This window comes from Podarcis raffonei, chromosome 12, assembly GCF_027172205.1.
Source record: "Podarcis raffonei isolate rPodRaf1 chromosome 12, rPodRaf1.pri, whole genome shotgun sequence".
In the NCBI taxonomy this organism is placed as follows: domain Eukaryota; kingdom Metazoa; phylum Chordata; class Lepidosauria; order Squamata; family Lacertidae; genus Podarcis; species Podarcis raffonei.
In genome coordinates this window covers 51201314-51221835 of record NC_070613.1, presented here as the reverse complement: position 1 = coordinate 51221835, position 20522 = coordinate 51201314, and the positions used below count along the sequence as shown (strand labels likewise).

At 42.3% G+C, this 20522-nt stretch overlaps 1 long non-coding RNA gene across 2 annotated transcripts in view; it reads left to right on the top strand.

Moving 5' to 3' along the window:
- Nucleotides 1-20522, top strand: part of LOC128398428 (uncharacterized) — a 93885-nt gene that overhangs the window by 13165 nt on the left and 60198 nt on the right. For both annotated transcript variants that reach the window (XR_008327108.1, XR_008327107.1), the window contains exon 3: nucleotides 16446-16594. This is a non-coding gene — a long non-coding RNA (uncharacterized LOC128398428). The remainder of the gene's footprint in view (nucleotides 1-16445; nucleotides 16595-20522) is intronic.

The window sequence follows — 20522 nt, the reverse complement described above, 5'->3', positions numbered from 1 at the left end:
AAGTCAACAAATATAGTCCATCCTTCTCTCTGGCCGAAAGAAATAACTCTCCATCTTTGTAGATCTTGCAGCTCTCAGCATCGTAGGACAGTTTCAGTCCTTTCTTTGCAATCTGCGAAACACTCAGCAGATTGAACTTCAATTCAGGAACCAAGTAAACATTGTTTATTGTCAAGTCCAGACTCTTAAGATAGACAGTCCCCACGCCGGCCGCTTCCAGCTCCTGACCGTTGGCCTGTTTCACAGCGAAGCTTTGCTTCTTAAACGATGAAAAGAGCCCTCTGTGTGGGGACATATGAACTGTAGCTCCCGTGTCAATAACAAACGAGTTCCCAACGTCTGGCGTGGTTCCTGTCGCCATCAAAGCTTTTCCAGGTTTCACCGAAGTCTTGGTGTGACCTTTGCCTGACGCCTCAGGCTTTGCTGAGCGGCCCTTCGCTCCTTTAGGCTGACGTGGCTTCTTGCAGTTCCGCTGAAGATGCCCAGCCTGTCCACAATTGTAACATCGGACAGCGTTCAAAGCTAGAGCTTTTTCTCCAGTAGCTTCATCTGCGGGGGAATTAGAACTCCGTTCCTCCCTCCCCCTGTCCTTTTCTTCCAGTGCAGCAAGTCTGTCCTGTTCATTCAGAACGACGGCAGACACCCTTTCCGTGGTCAAATCGTGAGCCGGGAGGGAACCAAGCTGACTGGCAACGGTTTTGTAAGTCCGATTTAGGCTGTTGATCATCATGAAACAAAACACTTCCTCCTGCAGACGGAAATTGCGTTCCACCATCTGCTGGCGCAGATATTTCATCTCCGTCAGGTGCGCTTGAACATCTCCATCAGGCGCAAGCCTCAGATTGGTCAGCTTCTCAAAATACAGCAACGCTGAAGAACCAGCATCCCTCTGATGTGTTCTTCGCAGCATTTCCCAAATTTCCCGTGCATATTCCAAACCCTGAATATGCACCAATTGGTCATCTGACACACACAGAATTATAGCCGTTCTGGCTTTCAGATTCTGTGACTCCCAACCTCGGGTTGGTGCTGCTGGGATGGGGTTCTCAATCACGTCAAAGACCCTCTGATTCTGCAGCAGGGCCTTCATCTTTATAGACCAAGATGAATAATTGTCATTAGTGAGGGGAGGGGGATAGGGCAAACCTCCCGCCTTCTTGGAATCCATGCTGAATCCAAGGGTCAGTTTTCTCAAGCCAGCTTTCACTTTCACGCCAGTAAAAAAACCAAAAGTTCTCTTCTGGGTGTTTACTGTTTCACTGGCAGGCAAACCTTTGGGCTGTTTTTTCAAAACCCTTGCACAGCTGCGCAGATACACTTTCGATTTCCCAGGCTCTTTTTAGGCCACTCAGTAAACTTACAAGTGCTGGCAGACGTTGCCTAGCAACCTGCTCAGGACGGGATTCCTTATCTCACCACAGGAATTCCTGGTATGCAAGCTTGCCCTCAGAGCTTGTTTTTTTCAAACGCAGTTCTTCCTTGTGAACCAGAAAATAAGCCTTTCTGCGTTCATTTTTTCTAGCCCGAAATGCAGCATACCTTTTGAGCATACACTCCTCTCGGTGTCCAGCTTGTCTGTTCAGCTTCTGGCTGCAGGCAGACGCTTTTCTTTATCTCCTTAGGTGCAGAGGATGGCAACGATTCATCGACCTCTCACCTCTCATGCAGATTCTCATAGATCAGATAACCATCGGTCTGCTACCAGATGTCGGAATTCAAGCGAGCAGAGCCTCCAGCTTAACTCTTAGTCCAGAGGAATTTGGCCACCCTCCAGGTGCCCGGCTTGAATCCTTATGACCTCCTGTCTGCGTCTCCCGGCAAGATCAAGGGAGGTCTCCAATCGGCGATTCTCCTCAACGTGAAGGAGAACACACCACTCCTCCCACTCCTCTCCCAGGGAGGGGGAAAGAGACAGACAGAAATATATTTACATGTCTTTATTCCTGTCGTTCACCAGTACAGAGAAAACATGTCTGCACACTCTGCTTCCCAACTGCAGAGAGAGAATAAACTCCACCCATGTACTTCCAGTACAGGGTCATGTGTCACTCTGAGCTAACATCCGGCGCTCAGAGTAGTGAATAGACTGTGCCTGGTTCCCACGGTACAATCCAATAACACCCACATCCTGTTTACCATTCCAGCCACCTGGTGCTTGCTTCTGCATTGCTCCTTTTTCGTAACACCCACCATCCAGAGTAAATTGATTAATTTTCCTGATGATTGCTAGATGTTTGTAATACTTGTTTGGGTTCTGCTGTCAGCTACAGAAATCCTACAGCAAGAGAGGACTATTGTGCTCATGTCTTGTTGAGGGCTTCCCACAGGCACCTGGTTTTCCACTCAGAGGACAGAATGCTGGACTAGAAGGGCCTTTGGCCTGATCCAGAATCATAGCTGTCAACTTTCCCCCCTTTTTAAGGGAAATCCTATTCAGAATAAGGGAATTTCCCTTGAAAAAAGGGAAATGTTGACCGCTATGCTGGTATCTTTGAGAACACTGTTCAGCCATCTCGTCCTCTGTCGTCCCCTTCTTCTTGTGCCAACATCAGGGTATTTTCCAGGGAGTCTTCTCTTCTCATGAGGTGGCCAAAGTATTAGAGCCTCATCTTCAGGATCTGTCCTTCCAGTGAGCACTCAGGATCGGTTTGATCTTCTTGCAGTCCATGGGACTCTCAAGAGTCTCCTCCAGCACCATAATTCAAAAGCATCAATTCTTTGGCGATCAGCCTTCTTTATGGTCCAGCTTTTCTCGAAGCTACCAGCATGAGTTTGACCAAACTGCGGGAGGCAGGGGAAGACAGAAGTGCCTGGCGTGCTCTGGTCCATGGGGTCACGAAGAGTCGGACACGACTAAATGACTAAACAATAACAAATGTCCAGAATAGCTTTTCTTCTGCATCTAGAAATCTCTTTAATCCTATCCCACCACTCCTTTTGTATTTTTATTTTTTTTGACAGAGGTGGGGTGGATAAGCTGGGAGCACTCCATTAGTGGTGTAAAGGATGCAAGTCCCTTTTTAGGTTCTGGAGTCTGAAGGAGCTGGGGAGAAGAGACTTTCCTTCTATGCCATCTTCAAGCCAAATAACTTTCCATGCAGGTTGGGTTGGGTTCTTGAAAGAAGGAAGATTTTCAAAGTCGAAATGATTAGATTTCAGCACCTCCGTTGTCCCTCACAACAGCAAAATTAATCTAGGGATGGATAGAGCTGGATGGCTGAGAGACAGTCATCCATTGAGCCATCTGCCATGCAGATCTTTCCTCTCATTATCCCAGTAAGCCAGCAGGCGGTTGCAAATTGAAACATGTTTCAGTAATGTTTACGATGTCCTTGTGTGGCACACTTACTGTAGACATAACAGAGAGAAGTTAATGGTGAATTTATTTTCAGTTCATTTGAGTCGTGTAGGAACAGAGGAAGCTGCCTTGTATCAGGCCAGACTGATAGTCTTGGTGAACCATTGCCCACTCATGAGGGCATTGTAACTATGATATAGTGAATTGAACAGAATGAAGACAAGGTGGGGAGTACCAAATTTTGGCCTTGCACAGGCCACCACTGGAATCGGAAAGTCCGAAGTCCGCCCCTGCCCATCATCATTATTTTTTCCTGTAACCTAAAATCCAGTGCTAGAGTGCAACTGTCCTTTGTTCTGCTGAGCCCTAAATTTCCTGTCAATCAGAGACTTCCTTTCTCTTAGTATAAGCAGAACTGAAAAAACACAGGAAGATCTAGTTGTTTGATGCTGAGTCCTAGAAATGTAAAATTTTCTAGTCTCCATATGAAAGAAGGGATAGACATTGGATGAAAATCGGGAAAGTATAATACGTGAGGGAAATCACTTAAGGATAAAACTAATAAGAATGAATTTGCTGATCAATTTTAAAGTGGAATACAAGAAAGGGAGGCGGGTGGAAGTCAGGAAAATAAGGCAATGAATGATAAGAATCTGAAAAGAGGTTCTTCTCTTTTTTTTCTTTTTTCTTTTTTTGTTAAATTTGTTAATATCTTTTTCCTTTTTCCTGGTTTGCTATATTTCTTTTTCTTTTTCTTTTTCTATTTGTTGTGTTTTAATTGTTGGTATTTGTTGGTGTTTTAATATGTATTGTTTTTCTTTTGTATTGTTTTTTTCTTGTAAAACTTAATAAAATATTATTTAAAAAAAAATTCTAGTCTCCAACTTCTCCCCTCAGCCTTAAGAATCTAGGGATTGTGCCTGAAAATTCCTTAAGTGTCCACTGTATCTTTGCAAGGCAGGAGGATGGAGAGGAAACCAGAAGTTGTTCTGTGCTAGGATTTCATGTATAGAGTTTGCACCTCTCCAACTTAAACTGTGCTGGGACAAAATATGAAAAACACTATGCAGTACATTAAAACTTTATAAAATAGATTAGATAGATTTTTTGTGTTTTTTTTAAAAAAATAATGAGATCTTATATTTGGATGTTCAAATATGTTTTTAAGTGCATAAGATAGTTACTTACAAACCTCAGTATGCTAATATGAATCTCCAAGGGCAGGTTTATTGTCCTGTTATTTACTTCCTAGCAGAAAACCTATTTCCAAGCCAAAATCACCCTTTCTTTATTGACGTCAATAGAAGTAACTCTGGGAAATCTGAGTCAATGTCTTAAATATTTTATAATCTGTAAATCTTCTGAAATGAGGCACTCCTGAAGAGTTTTTGCAGTGAGGTAAAACGAAACCTAGGCCAATCATATTAAATCAAGAAACAGCACCTGGGATATTGAACGAACATAAACGGGCAAAAAGTGAAAAAGCATAATATTGAACTGTGGTTTTTCTACTTTCCTCACATTCGTGGTTCAGTGTCCCAGGTGTTATATCTTGATTGCATCTTATCTATTGATCATGCAGAATTTATTTATTTCACAAGATTTGTGTACTGCTTGATTGTAAAAAAAAAACCCTCAAAATGGTTTGCAAAAAAGAATGGAACAATAAAAGTATCAGTGAAGAGCAGTTGAAAACAATTATTCAAAACATAATTAAAATCAACAATAAGCTAAAAATCAGAGTAAAACAAATGTCAAAATTCTGCATGTCTGCATAGGCTTTCCTAAGCAGGTACCAAAACGAGTACAGTGAAGGTCAATAGGCAGGGAGTTCCGAAGTGTGAGTGCTGCCACACCAAGAGATTGACTTCTTACAAATGTGGAATAAGTATTATGCAGCACCTATAACAGCAAGTGGGGGCAAGAACATCTTGTAAGTAAAATGGCACCAAGTTGTTATAATAAATTAATAATAATAATACATTTTTATTTGTACCCCAGCCGGAGCCAGGCTCAGGGCGGCTAACATCATAAAACTAACACAGTATACAAAGAACATAAAAACAGGCAATCAATTAATTAAAATACATCTTAAAATTAGTTCAGAGCAAATTAAAATCTGGACAGATGGCAGTCCATGGGTAAAATTGAGAGTGGTTAATATTTTGAATTATGGTGCTGGAGGAGACTCTTGAGGGTCCCATGGACTGCAAGAAGATCAAACCTCTCCATTCTGAAGGAAATCAGCCCTGAGTGCTCACTTGAAGGACAGATCCTGAAGCTGAGGCTCCAATACCTTGGCCACCTCATGAGAAGAGAAGACTCCTTGGAAAAGACCCTGATGTTGGGAAAGATGGAGGGCACAAGGAGAAGGGGATGACAGAGGATGAGATGGTTGGACAGTGTTCTTGAAGCTACCAGCATGAGTTTGACCAAACTGCGGGAGGCAGTGGAAGACAGGAGTGCCTGGTGTGCTCTGGTCCATGGGGTCACGAAGAGTCGGTCACGACTAAACAACAACAACAATATTCTCCAGGGCCAACTGTTACCACTGGTCTTATAAAGGACCTGTGAGCGGGCTAGGAGGCCTCTTTAATGCTTGTTCTTATACAGAAAGAAAAGAATCAGACTGAACCCTGACCAAAGGCCTTCACATACTAATAGTAACACCTTGAACTTAGCTCAGCAGCCAATTGGCAAACAGTGCAGGTCTCTGAGCCAGGATGTTCTATGCTGACAAGGTCTCACTCCTGTCAGCAACCACGCTGCAGCATTATGCACTTACTTCCTCTTCCGGAGCAAGCAAAAGGGAAGCCCTACAAAGAGCACATTGCAGGGATGTCGTCTTGAAGTAACCACTGCATGAGCTACAGTGGCCAAGATTTCCTGGTCCTGCTGCTGCTTGTCAGGTGAGGTAAGGTAAGGAAGTTTAGGAAGTTAGGCGGCAGAGACAAGGAGTTAGTGGGACAAGGTCATTTCTAAGAGGCCTGAACTGGCTTATAAAAATGGCCTGACTTCTTCCAAAGTAAGAAGTCTTCTTTCTTTCTTTCTTTCTTTCTTTCTTTCTTTCTTTCTAGAACGTCAGTAGTTTCTGAGGTAATCTCAGGTTATCCTGGATGCTTGTCCATCTCTAGTCACAGTTCATTTTCCTCCCTGCAGGGTTTCGGACTTTTGTTTGCCTCCTGAATATGTGGAACGCTGTTGGGGGGAGCTGCAGTAGATAAAATTAGTGTATGGTGGGAGGTCTAAGCACCTTTCTCCCACCGCTGCTGAAAACTGCTGTCTACAGAAGTCATTTTGCCTTGAAGAAGCAGCCATTGAAACTTTGTCGTACACATTTGTCTGTGATACTTATTCTGTCCCTTCGGGTCTTTATTCTCTGGCTCTCCTTTCACAGCTACATTTTCAGACTCTTATCGGCATCACAGAGATGTCTCTGGGCTCGGGGTTGTGTTGGCACTCCCATTAAGCATACCCCAGGGCAGTGCTACCAGAACAACATAAAAGCATTGGGACTTGATATACCTGCCACGCTCAGTTCCAGCATGTAACCGTGTAATTGGCCTTGCTTAATAGAAACGGGCAGATTAAATACTGTTTACCACCAAAGCAACACTAGGTTGAGTCCCCTGCTAATTGCTTTGCCATATTGTCAATAAATCAGTTGCCAGGTTAAAATGGAAATTAATGTGGTCAAGTGTAAGCATTTGAGACTTGGGAAGAGAACAGCCCTTACAAATGGGTTCTCCTTAACAGACTTCATCCGCACAATGAAAACAGGCAGGGAAATCTATGGTTCCTTTCTGCTAATAAATGGACGATACGAAACGTTAAGCAAACAGTTGTGACAAGTGTGCAAACGAGGAGCAACAATAAAGCAATTATGGCAGGGCACATTTGTGGAGGCCAAGCAGTCTCGTTCTTCTTTTGTTAGTATTTGTCCAGTGTTGGTATGAAGCACCAAGTTCAGATTAGGAAAGATAAAGTCAGAAGACTATTAATGTTTGGGAATTTGATACTGTCACCTTACTTTGACAGATGCCATATCATAAAAAATCAGACCCCCTTTCCGTACTATATCCTGAGGAGTTGTGGAGGATGTTGTCTTTTAGAAAATGCAGTTCATTTTGTATGTTCCTGTTTACTGCAGATACCTGGTTGTTGTTGTTTGTTTAGTTGTTTAGTCGTTTATTTGTGTCTGACTCTTCATGACCCCATGGACCAGAGCACGCCAGGCACTTCTGTCCTCCACTGCCTCCCGCAGTTTGGTCAACTCATGCTGGTAGCTTCGAGAACACTGTCCAACCATCTTGTCCTCTGTCGTCTCCTTCTCCATGTGCCCTCCATCTTTCCCAACATCAGGGTCTTTTCCAGGGAGTCTTCTCTTCTCATGAGGTGGCCAAAGTACCTGGTTGTAGTGCCACCCTATATATAAGTGTGTGTGTGTGTGTGTGTGTGTGTGTGTGTGTGTGTTCATTCCACAGTCAGGAACAAAAATGTTTGCATGGTCTAATGTCACAGAGTTGGCCAATTTAAATGGGTAGATTGCTGGGTTCATAGATGCATAGAAAATATACCAGAAACTTTGTTTTATCAGACAAATACTAGCATGGCAGATTTATTTTGTTGCTACCACAATAATTGAATAACAGAATATGATGAAAGATGGAAAGGATCTGCTGAGTTAATTAATAGGTTAGACTGTTAAGATAAATTATTCAATAAAAATTGAGAAAGATGGAAAGAATTTGCTGAAACAACTAATTAAACTAGAATACAAAAAGGGAGGTGTGAGGAGGTCAATGAAACAAGCAAATGAAAGATAAAGATATGCAATATGGGATTTGTGTCTTTTTCTTTTTGTTGTTGTATTGTTGTATTGGTTTTTTATGTATTTTCTTCTTCTTTTTTATGTATTGTAGTGTTGTTTCCTCTTTTTTCTTCTTTTTTGTAATCTTGAAACTTTTAATAAATATTATTTAAAATAATAATAATAATAGGATGAGGGCAGTATTTTCCTAGTTTTGAAGTGTGCATTTTAAAATGCACCATTTATAGAGTTGGTATACTGCAGTGAGTATTATGAAGGCTTTAGCTACAAGTTGGAAGTCACGCAGCTGGGGCAGTTTGCCTGGTCAAAGGAAGGGAATCGAGGGCAGTATCAGGAAGGCTCAGCAACACAAGAAGCAAAAATGCTACGAAAATCCACCCTACTTCTCACTGATATAGTCTTGGGCTGTACTCCTTCGGATGACAGTAGGGACATATGTGATTGAATGCTCCTTCATAGGGTGAAATCCTTCCATATAGAAAACCAGCACCTCTGGGGGAAGACTAAATCCCATCTGCTGAACATGTAACTCTGGGAATTATTTTTATTTTAGTATACAGAAGAGCAGTTATTCATGCAAGTCCTCATGCATCTAAAGTGGTGCTGCTCAGATACAGTCTGAAACCTTATTGAGGTCTAGACCTTAGGCTGATTGATTGAAACGGCCATGCTAAAAAACAACAACCCACCGAAATAAAACACAGGCACGGAATTGCGGTTGCAATCCTGAAATTGCTAGCATGTGGGTGGATTAGCAGGACTCCATTCACTCTAATTGGACTCCAGCAAAGGCCTGCCCACATAGAGCTCTTTGTAGAGCCTGTCTAAATTAGTTCTCCTCCTTTGCTCAGGGAAGTACTTTTCTCAGAAAATACTCTTTGCCTGTCTACATTGTCTCTGACAGAAACGTATCACAATGAGAGCATGAAAAGAAAGCCATCAAACAAAGCCATATTCCATATAATAAACTGAGGTTCGACTTTGGAATTTTATTCCTCCTTCACATCTTTCTTCACCCATTTCCCCCAAACCTTCTAATTTGCTACTTGGGGAAAATAAGCTAACAGCAGGAGAGGAGAAAATATTTTCCTTGGAGTTTTAAAAACATTTCTTCATATAATATTGGCTATAAAGACATATTTGAGCTGTTTCTTACCTGCGGCATGAGGTGTTTCAGGGTTTTGTTTGGCCTGGCCTTTAAAGCAAACCGACCTGGTTCATGTTCCTCGAACTAAAACAGTTCTCTTCTGGTTTTCGCACTTCTCTCAATTTTGCCACATAGTTCTAGGTTTTAAAATGCACCAAAGTGTTTACCCACATGAGGATTTTCAAGGTTGTCTCTTTTTTTTACAGTGCATGTTTTGTGAAAAAAATATGTACAGAAATAACAGGCGTTTTAAAGAAATCTGCTGGATCAAGCCAAGGATCCACCAAGCATTGCACTGTGTTCTCGCAGTGGAATCCCACAAAACAGGATCTGAGTGCAGCAGCCTTCTCCTCTTGCTGTTCCTAGCAAGTGGTATTCAGAGGTATACTACTTTTGACAGTGGGTAGCCCTTGTAGCCATTGATAGCCTTCTCCTTCATGAAATTGTCTTCTTCTCTTTGAAGGCCATCTAGGTTGGTGGTCATCAGAACCTCCTGTGGTTCTGTCAACTATGTGCCATGTGAAGAAGCACTTTGTTTTGCCTGCCCTGCAACTTCCAACATTCAATGCCCCCAAGTTATCTTATTTATAAGTGACAGAGAAAAACTTTCCTCTAGCCATTGTTTCATGGATACTTTTATACACCTCTGTCGTGTCTCCTCTTGCCTTTTCCTTTAGCTAAAAAGTACCAGCGTTGGAACATTTCCTGGGGGGGGGGCTGTTCTACTATTCGGTTTGCCCCTTTCTGAACCCTTTCCAGCTCTAAAAACTGAGACACAGTAAGGGTGAGACAGGGACGCGGGTGGCGCTGTGGGTAAAACCTCAGCGCCTAAGACTTGCCGATCGCATTGTCGGCGGTTCGAATCCCCGCGGCGGGGTGCGCTCCCGTTGCTCGGTCCCAGCGCCTGCCAACCTAGCGGTTCGAAAGCACCCCCGGGTGCAAGTAGATAAATAGGGACCGCTTACTAGCGGGAAGGTAAACGGCGTTCCGTGTGCTGCGCTGGCTCGCCAGAGCAGCTTTGTCACGCTGGCCACGTGACCCGGAAGTGTCTGCGGACAGCGCTGGCTCCCGGCCTCTAGAGTGAGATGAGCGCACAACCCTAGAGTCTGTCAAGACTGGCCCGTACGGGCAGGGGTACCTTTACCTTTTAAGGGTGAGACCAATTATTGGTCCAGTGTTATGGAATGGATTCATGAATGAACACATCCAGAACCAACACAGCCCAAAAACAGACTGATCCTTCCATTGGTTCCTGCGACTATGGACTAAGGCCTCTAAGGCCTATTACACATTTTCCCTCAAGGTTGCTGTGCCTCTGCTGACTTTGCTTGACACGTCCAACAGTTCAACAGCAACCTTCAGGGGTCAGTTCACTTAATTAATAAACTGGAATCGCGGTTTCACCAATTTGCTTTCAATTGATGGCAATACAAAAAGAATCTTGTGAATTCCACACGGTTCCTTTCATTCTTGGTGCAAACTAGGAAAAAGGTAGTTTTATGCCAGTAGTTTCAGATGCATGTTTATCTAGCTAACTGATGCTATAATGGCAATTTCCACCATAGATGCAAAGAAGAGAAGCAAGGACATTTCACAGACTTCATCTGGATTTGTATCCTTTTTTTGCAGCACAGTAATTATCTGGGAGATGACATTCCCTTGTGAACCCTTGCAGGAAAACAATTGAAGCCACAAGAAGTCTGCACCTTGAAGTATCAGCTACTGGAATCGTCTATAAAGCCTTGAGTCTTCCCAGCTCAATTTATGTTCACAATGGGAAGTAGTGGACACTGTATAAAGCTCAGCCAAATGCCAAGCCTTAAAAATTGACTTTGGCAAATTTGACAATACTTGCACTCCAAAGAGGTTGTGAAAGGATTCCTCTCTCTGAATACTGCTGCACATTCAGCTGTGCAGGTGTCCTCACAGAAGCAGTAGCTTTTATTTCATACCAAACAAAGGAGAGTTATCAAATAGCGAAGCATTCTTCATGTGCTCAAAGCACACTTATGTCAGACAGAATTTCTTCTTTTAAAACAGTTTTTATCAATTTCCACTTTTAAAATAATAACTTTTCTTTAGCCATGTTATTTTAACAATGATACTCAAGGAACTATATTCATAATAAATGATTTGCAGAGAAACATCCAATCAACATCTGTATACCTACCTTACTGATTCACTCATTCTGCTGTCCAACACATACCAGCCTTTTTTATATTCTCACCTTTGCTGTCACTATTAAAACAGAATTGTATACATAAAGGAAAAGAAAAGTGAAGGCTCGGTTTAAAATATTGAATCCTATTGGGCCTTGGGGAAGACGATAGGTCTAGTGGCAAAATTGGATAAGGGACACAGAATTTATCCAAAGCAAACTTTCTCAATGGGCCACCATGGGGCCCAATGGCTTCCATTCATTTTTATCTTCAGTGCCAAGTGGCAACATAAGTCATACTCCCATGGCTGCTTGCTCTCCAAGGTGCTGAAAATTGGTCTAATGTCACAGTCTCATTTTCCCCACCCTTTTCAGATCCAAGGATTTACTCAGCAGCACCTCATAAGCAAATATTTTAGCTAAATCTACTTTGAACCCTCACCAGAGAGCCATAAATCTGATTTTTAGTCATGCTGACTGAAAATTAAGGCATAAAGATCCCTAGATCCACCAGCGCCACAAACCTACCTTACATTCACAGCACAACTCAGTACATGTCTACTCAAAAGTAAATGCCATTGAATTCCATGCAACTGACTCACAGGGAAGTAGTATAGGATTGCAACCTAAGACTGTTACTTATTTACCTCTGCTGGTGGAGATATAGCCTCGCACCATCTACAGTAAACCACAGAGTGGTTTACAACAGAGAACGTAAAAAAAAAAAGTTACTCTAAATATAATCTCTATACAATACCAATATCTAAAAGTCATACAAATACATAATAGTCCATAATGAATATATACTAAGCAGCTATGTGAAATTGTGTAGAATATCCCAACAATAAACTCTATAACCTCTGTGAAAAACTTAAAATTATGAGACACTGTAATTACCTTCTTATTTCAGGTGCACCTATAAAACAGAGTATGTATCTAATAACAATAAGCTCCTGAACAATAAAGGAGGTGAAAATCAACAGCAGGAGAGCTAAAGTGCAGAAATAATATACAAGTGCATATATCTCCCTGTACAAAACTAGAGTGTAATCCCTCTACCCCAGATAATGACAGACCCTCCCAGCTTTCACCTGAAAGCTTTCCTTTCCTTTCTGAGTCTCTCTCCCTGAGATATCTCCATTTTCCTGCCTCTCTCAACCAGGGTCCCTCCACCATCTGCCAGTTTTATGGGATGCAATGGTGCCCCAGAAGGAAAGACATCAAAGGCATGACCCACTTTTCTGTCTCCCCCTTGAGGTGACCCCCACTGGAGTCACACCATCACTGGGCAGTCTGCTGGTGACAGCAAGCTTTGAGGTGGGTAGAGTTCAATTTGCCTGCCTCTGCTCCTCAGCAGCTTATTAAAACCGACCCATTCACCAGATTGCTGTCAAATTTCTGTAAGAAGTTAAACTGACTTAGAGAGTGTCTTCTGCACCATTCCACAGACCTTGCTTGTCCAACATGTGAAGGACTGTGAGGCTAAATGACTGGGATGTGACAGAGAATAGAGAAACCTAGCACATCCCCAGTCTCTCAGTTATGGATTCTGGCACAATTCCATAGTCTTTCCTACATCACAGTGATATAGGAGCAGTTGTCAGCTATTACATGCCTATTATCAATTTCTATGCAACTTTAATTGCCATGGCTTCTCCCAGTCAACCCCAGAAATTGTCATTTCTTTCATTTCTTTCACAGCCCACACCCGTAATAGTTCAAAGTGGGGAGGAATCAGGTTTGTTCCTTGACAAAATGTCAATGAATGTCTTGAACAAGGTTAAGGAAAATTCTGAATTAAATTAATAATGTGAAATTCTGTATCTTGGGAAACCTCCACCAATATGCATACTTGGGATGAGTAATCTGACTTTCCAGATACTTTTGGACTCTTAATCGTCATCTGCCCCAGCTAGCATGGCCAATGATCAGGGATGATGGTGGTTGAGGTCTGAGAATATCTCATGGAGGACCACAGCTCCCCCATCCCTGATGTAGACCAAAGGAGTCCATGGCATGCAACAGAATCATATGCATGCTTACTCAGGTAAACCCCATTGGATCCACATTTACTCTCAAGTAAACGGGCACAGAACTGCAGCCTCAGTTAATTGCTAGTACTTTATTTTATTTGAAGCAATATATGCAATTATAAATCCTACTGATGAGGTTGAAGAGAGCTGAGCCGAGTGGTTGCAAATGAAGTCAAAGTGGAGATTTAATTGGGCCATCTTTGGCTTGAACAGCAACAAAAACCTTTGCACACACATCTGTTTTATGGCTACACCAGACATCTTTATAAAGCCCGAATATTTGGCTCTAATCTGAGTGCATGAAATGGGTTTGATCCAATCTTTATTTCACTTTTATCCTTTGCTTCAGATTAATGAATCTTTAATCACATTGATGGGGAAAGTTAATAGAAAAATTAATGAAAGCACAACATCAGGGCCTGAGAGATGGACTGAATAACAATAGGAAGGCTACCAGCTGCAGTCTTTCTTGCTTTCCTCAGACCACAGTTTATGGTTCATAATGCCTGATCTCAGACATACATTTTTCTACAAATGGTCCATGTTATAAAACATATAAATAACCCAGTAGCATGTTTGTCATATACTTGACATCTAATAAGGGATATTAATTTAAAAGTGCCGAGTACAGAAAGAGCCTTTCAGACTTTAATCCATTTTGTTTCCTTTTACGGTTATCCTGTCGCACTTTCCCACCACCCGAAGTCATTCATTATAGCATCTCACCTGGCCACTTATCAGGAATGATTTGATGGAGTCAGGCAATCAGTACCTTCCTGTTCATAAAACAGCTTGACAGTCAGCCTTCAGAACTTAACTCTGTCATGCATTGATTCCTCTGTCTCTTGTGGGCAAAAGTAAAACAAAAAGGCGAGGAAAACAGGGGACAGATATTGTGACAAAAGAAGTAAATAGACATTATATCATGTGTTGTTTAATCGTGTCTGACTCTTCGTGACCCCATGGACCAGAGCACACCAGGCACTCCTATCAAGCCCGCAGCTTGGTCAAACTCATGTTCGTAGCTTCAAGAACACTGTCCAACCATCTCATCCTCTGTCATCCCCTTCTCCTTGTGCCCTCCATCTTTCCCAACATCAGGGTCTTTTCCAGGGAGTCTTCTCTTCTCATGAGGTGGCCAAAGTATTGGAGCCTCAGCTTCAGGATCTGTCCTTCCAGTGAGCACTCAGGGCTGATTTCCTTAAGAATGGATAGGTTTGATCTTCTTGCAATCCATGGGACTCTCAAGAGTCTCCTCCAGCACCAGAATTCAAAAGCATCAATTCTTTGGCAATCAACCTTCTTTATGGTCCAGCTCTCACTTCCATATATCACTACTGGGAAAACCATAGCTTTAACTATACGGACCTTTGTTGGCAAGGTGATGTCTCTGCTTTTTAAGATGCATTTTTAAGATATCATAGAGAAGCTAAATGGCGAAGGGGAACTAGGGTCCTCCCCAGACCACACAGCCTCTTCTCAGGCCACACCCCTCATGGACTCTGCATTGCACCTTCTTCAAGTGCTTTTGTCTGGTGATGTCTCCTTGAACTCTGATAATGCTTCTTGATTGGGTGGAGGATAGAGATGGGAGTGTGGGTGTGCTTAGAAACTAGCCTAGTGTCCAAAGGTATCTTCTGATACCTTGTTCCACTCCCCTCTGGCCTTGTCTACCTCTGGCATGTAGCCATTTTTCTCAGAAGGCAATAGAACCAACCAGATGAAAAAGGTTCTCCGCCCTTGCACTAGACATTGGCCATAGTTACAGGTAATGTTTACCAATTAGTGGTCCCATTTGCATCAGAAGACAACTTCATCAGGTCCAACGTGGTTAGGCTGAGCAGTGTGATCCAACTGGGGAGATCCACCAAGATGTATATTCACATCTGTATCAACAACAACCATGAATTGCACTTGCTGGTTCAGGGTGACTGAAAGACTCTGACTGCAAACCTATATACACCTAACTGGGTCTAAATACTATTGAATTCAATGTGGCTTACTTCTAAGTAGGCATGGATAGGTTTACATTGTGAATGGGCAAAACACAACTGGTTTGAAATGAAATTGTATTTCAAGAAATATTTAAGGGAAAGCAATGTATTCATTCGTTCAAAATAGCCATTTTGACTAAAGGAACGGTTATAAAATTGGCTTCAGTCATAATGCCAATGTAATTTTCTAGTATTGCTGGCTGAAAAACTTTTAGAGTGATTCATTGAACTCTATTTTCAGATTCTCAACAGAATCTCAACTTTTTGTGTCGATTTAAAATGCTAAAAACGTAGATCTTCTGAGATGGAAATTCTACAGTGTGCCAATCTCCACCCATTGAAATATATTAATTATCCATTGTTCACATCCTAAATTTACATAAGAGGGAAGTTTCAGATGACTCAGGCAGTATTTCCTTGGTTTATCTCCTATCTGAAGTTGCTGGTATCCTTTTACAACATTAGTAGGTATACAGTGAAAATGAGGGCCAAAATTAATGGATTATGCAACTAATTGGGCCACTTTCCAGAAGTTGGATCCAGCACATTCATGACCAGCCCAATTCTACACCACCCCTGGAATGACCTTTTTCAGGAATCTATTGCTGGAATCCCCCACCTGTAGCACTCTTCTCCCCTGGTGTAGATCACTATTGGGGTGGGGATTTCAGATTAGCTGATTCCTCAGCAGTGGCCAATATTGACTGGTGAGGGTAAACCTTTATTTGTGGGCTAAAAAGGAAGGTTATGCTTTGAAGTGTTCTTAAAATTCCTTTTTTATTACTTGAAATAAGAGATAAAAAAGAGGAAACATTACAGATGGTCTTTCTTTTTAACAATTAATTGCTTTTCTTTATTTAACTAAAAGTCACCTCAAATTTATTTCTTTGTCTTAAAAAAGCTTGTTGACTGAGTTACTGGTAATACACATTTTTATTTAAATGTCATTAAGTAAATCCATTGCTTCCAAACTTTTTGCCTTAGGGTACTAAAACATTCATCCTGGAAGTCATCAGTTTGTGATGGACATCAACTAGACCTTTGGGGTTTTACCTTTGCCTCATGAGAACTGAGAACGCTGTCCATGGTGGCCTCTCACGGCTGAACAATACAAGGAAAATTGATCATACCAGGTAAGCTATCCTTCGGGTAACGTTGCCCATTATTACTGATCTCACTTGAGAATCAATCTCCCTTTCCCCTCCATCACTAAGAGTGGTGCTTGAGGCCTAGCACAGCTTTGATATGGTTGCTGCAGGCTTTTCCAGTATTTTTGTGTGCCGAAAGTAATGGTGTTTTCCTGATGTTCTTGGCATCACAGGGGGTGGGGAGCTGGCACAAGAATCAGATGCCAATATTAAGACTCAGCTGCAAATAAAACGTTTTAAATGTGTTGTAAAATGCAATATACAAACGTGACTCTAGATGGCGAAAGTGAGCTATGCCAAATTCAATGTATTTTTCAAATCATTTTTTATTTTAAAAAAGCATTATCACAATGTTTTTTATATGTGTGTAGATTCCACCTTGTTGTTGTTTAGTCGTTTAGTCGTGTCCGATTCTTCATGACCCCATAGACCAGAGCATTCCAGGCACTCCTGTCTTCCACTGTCTCCCGCAGTTTGGTCAAACTCATGCTGGTAGCTTCGACAACACTGTCCAACCATCTCTTCCTCTGTCATCCCCTTCTCCTTGTGCCCTCCATCTTTCCCAACATCAGGGTCTTTTCCAGGGAGTCTTCTCTTCTCATGAGGTGGCCAAAGTATTGGAGCCTCAGCTTCAGGATCTGTCCTTCTAGTGAGCACTCAGGGCTGATTTCCTTAAGAATGGATAGGTTTGATCTTCTTGCAGTCCATGGGACTCTCAAGAGTCTCCTCCAGCACCATAATTCAAAAGCATCAATTCTTCGGCAATCAACCTTCTTTATGGTCCAGCTCTCACTTCCATACATCACTACTGGGGAAAAAATAGCTTTAACTATATGGACCTTTGTTGGCAAAGTGATGTCTCTGCTTTTTAAGATAGTCTCATGGAATAAGTAGAATCTGACCTAGAACCTACCGGCTTTGGATATTCTTCAGTTACCACATCACTTGTTTGAAGTGATATCTGCAACTGTGGACATGCCCCTTCCATGGTCTGCATACATAGGGTTCTTTAGGAAAATGTTTAGCACCTGAACCCGACTTTGTTCCGTAAGCACCATTTGTTGTTTTGCATCCTGTGGTCTTTTCATCCATCTCAGCTGGTCTGCTCTTGCCAGCTTGATCCCTACAATTGATGGGTCCTCTTTAATCTGTGTTCACCTTTGGACAAATCCCTCCTATCTCTCAGAGCACTGTTCCAAAGTTGCTGAAACAAGTGTGAAACACTCTCCTCAGGAGCAAAAAAGTAGGAGCTTCATTTACCTGAAGTTACATTTACTGGAAAAAGTTTTTTAGCAAGAAAAAAAAATCCCTGCCTGACAATCTATATATCTTTTTCAATATGTGGGATAATTGGGGAACTACTGGTGTGAACTCATATGGTAACTGCATAATATATGCTGTCAATTATCTATTCCGTGACGTGAGTCACAAAAATAAGAAGCCACAATCTTGAGATCCAGTGGGTGGCCTCAATGACAGCAGGCGGCGTTTCTTGATACACTGTCTTTTAGGGCTCTCTGATTTTGCTCATCAAGCAGACATGTCATGCAGCTCAGGTAGAACGTAGTTGCACATAACATTACAATTTTTGGAGCCAGCTCACCACAGGGGAGTTTAAGAGGAGAGACTTCAAAATTATATGTCTAAAAATGAGACTCAAGTTGATATAATTCTAGCATGTCTCTTCTCTGTAAAAACAGGTGTTGAGTTTTTGTTTTGATTTTTTAAAAAAAGAATTCACAATTCAAAGAAAATTTCACAATCTGCACTAGACCTGGAAACTAACAGCTAGCGCACACATGGCTACAACCTCAACAGATGGCTTGTGTGTGGATCGGCCATATTGCATCAACACTGCAGATAGAGATTTTCGATCTCTTCAAACGACAGATTTTCCAGTAAAGTCAGCTGTCAGCCACCAACTGTACAGTAATGAAATTATGTCCAAACATGTATGAACAAGGCTTAAGAAGCGGCTCGAAAGGCCTATTAATAAACAGCATACAATGGATGGAATCCAAACAGCTGCTTGAGGCCAATGACTTCTGCCGGCCCAGTGAGGCTTCGGGTTGACTTTTTTCTTAGAACAGCTGATCCAGGTCATATCACAATCTGCTTTTGAATCTCCCTTAATTTTCAAAAGGAGTTTACCATTTTGCATAGGGAAACTCCTTTCCAAGGAGCCCACATTTCATGTTCCTTTTGGATCATAGAGTTCATTGCATTGCACCAGAACTCTGAAACTTAGGTTCTGAGACTTTTTTTATAGGGGTTATGGCATTCACCGCAATAATAATAATAATAATAATAATAATAATAATAATAATAATAATAATAGAAATAATAGTAATAATTTGTTATTTATACCCCGCCCGTCTGGCTGAGTCTCCCCAGCCACTCTGGGTGGCTCCCAATCGAGTGTTAAAAACAATATAGCATTACATATTAAAAACTTCCCTAAACAGGGCTGCCTTCAGATGTCTTTTAAAAATAAGATAGCCACTTATTTCCTTGATATCTGATCGGAGGGCATTCCACAGGGCGGGCACCACTACCGAGAAGGCCCTCTGTCTGGTTCCCTGTAACCTCACTTCTCGCAATGAGGGAACCGCCAGAAGGCCCTCGGCGCTGGATCTCAGTGTCCAGGCTGAACAGTGGGGGGTGGAGACGTTCATTCAGGTATACAGGACCGAGGCTGTTTAGGGCTTTAAAGGTCAGCACCAACACTTTGAATTGTGCTCAGAAACATACTGGGTGCCAATGCAGATCTCTCAGGACTGGTGTTATGTGGTCCCGATGGCCACTCCCAGTCACCAGTGTAGCTGCCGCATTCTGGATTAATTGCAGTTTCCGAGTCACCTTCAAAGGTAGCCCCACATAGAGCACATTGCAGTAGTCCAAGCGAGAGATAACTAGAGCATGCACCACTCTGGCCAGACAGTCTGCGGGCAGGTAGGGTCTCAGCCTGCGTACCAGGTGGAGCTGGTAGACAGCTGCCCTGGACACGGATTTGACCTGTGCCTCCATGGACAGCTGTGAGTCCAGAATGAGTCCCAGGCTGCGCACCTGGTCCTTCAGGGGCACAGTTACCCCATTCAGGACCAGGGAGTCCTCCACACCTGCCCGCCTCCTGTCCCCCCAAAACAGTACTTCTGTCTTGTCAGGATTCAACTGCTGGGTATAATTTGACATTGTTGCTTAGAAAACATACATTATGTTCAGTGCTATAGTAATAAAGAAGAGGTGTTGGAACTCACCATGATTCCATCCATCCATGCAAAAATCCCAGACCAAATGAAGCTATTTTGAGTCCAAAAACAAAGTTCTTTATTATACCTGGAAGGGTGCAGTCTGCTCTTCCTCTCTACACTGCTTTTGAGGTTTTGAGACAGGAGATGAAGGAGGTTCTACACAGCATTTCAGGCCATTAGCAGCATCCTTAGACACAAATGTCTCCTGCTGGTTCCTAAAGCAGGCCAGCACCAGTAGCAACACCTCCCTAGCAGCAGCTGCTTCCTAGAATATGCCAAATTTAAAAGCAGTTTAACGTTTTACAGCATGAAATGATTTTGTCAATCCAGGAAGCAATTCTCAAGCCACAACTTCCACAAAGGCAATGTGCAGAGCCTTGCACCATCGCACAAGATTGTCCCAAACACCTTCAGCAGAGCTTCTCCCACCCCAGCAGAGGATGGCAGAGAGGACACTAGGTGCCATCCTAAAATTACCCACCCCAGCCATCCTAGACCAACTTATCTGGGGAGAAGCCTCATTGAATTAAATGAGACTTACTTTAGTGTAGGCATATCATACTGTCCAAACATGAGTAAACAGAATAAATCTGTAAATCCTCAGCCTTATACAATACATAGGTACCTCGGGTTACATACACTTCAGGTTATATATGCTTCAG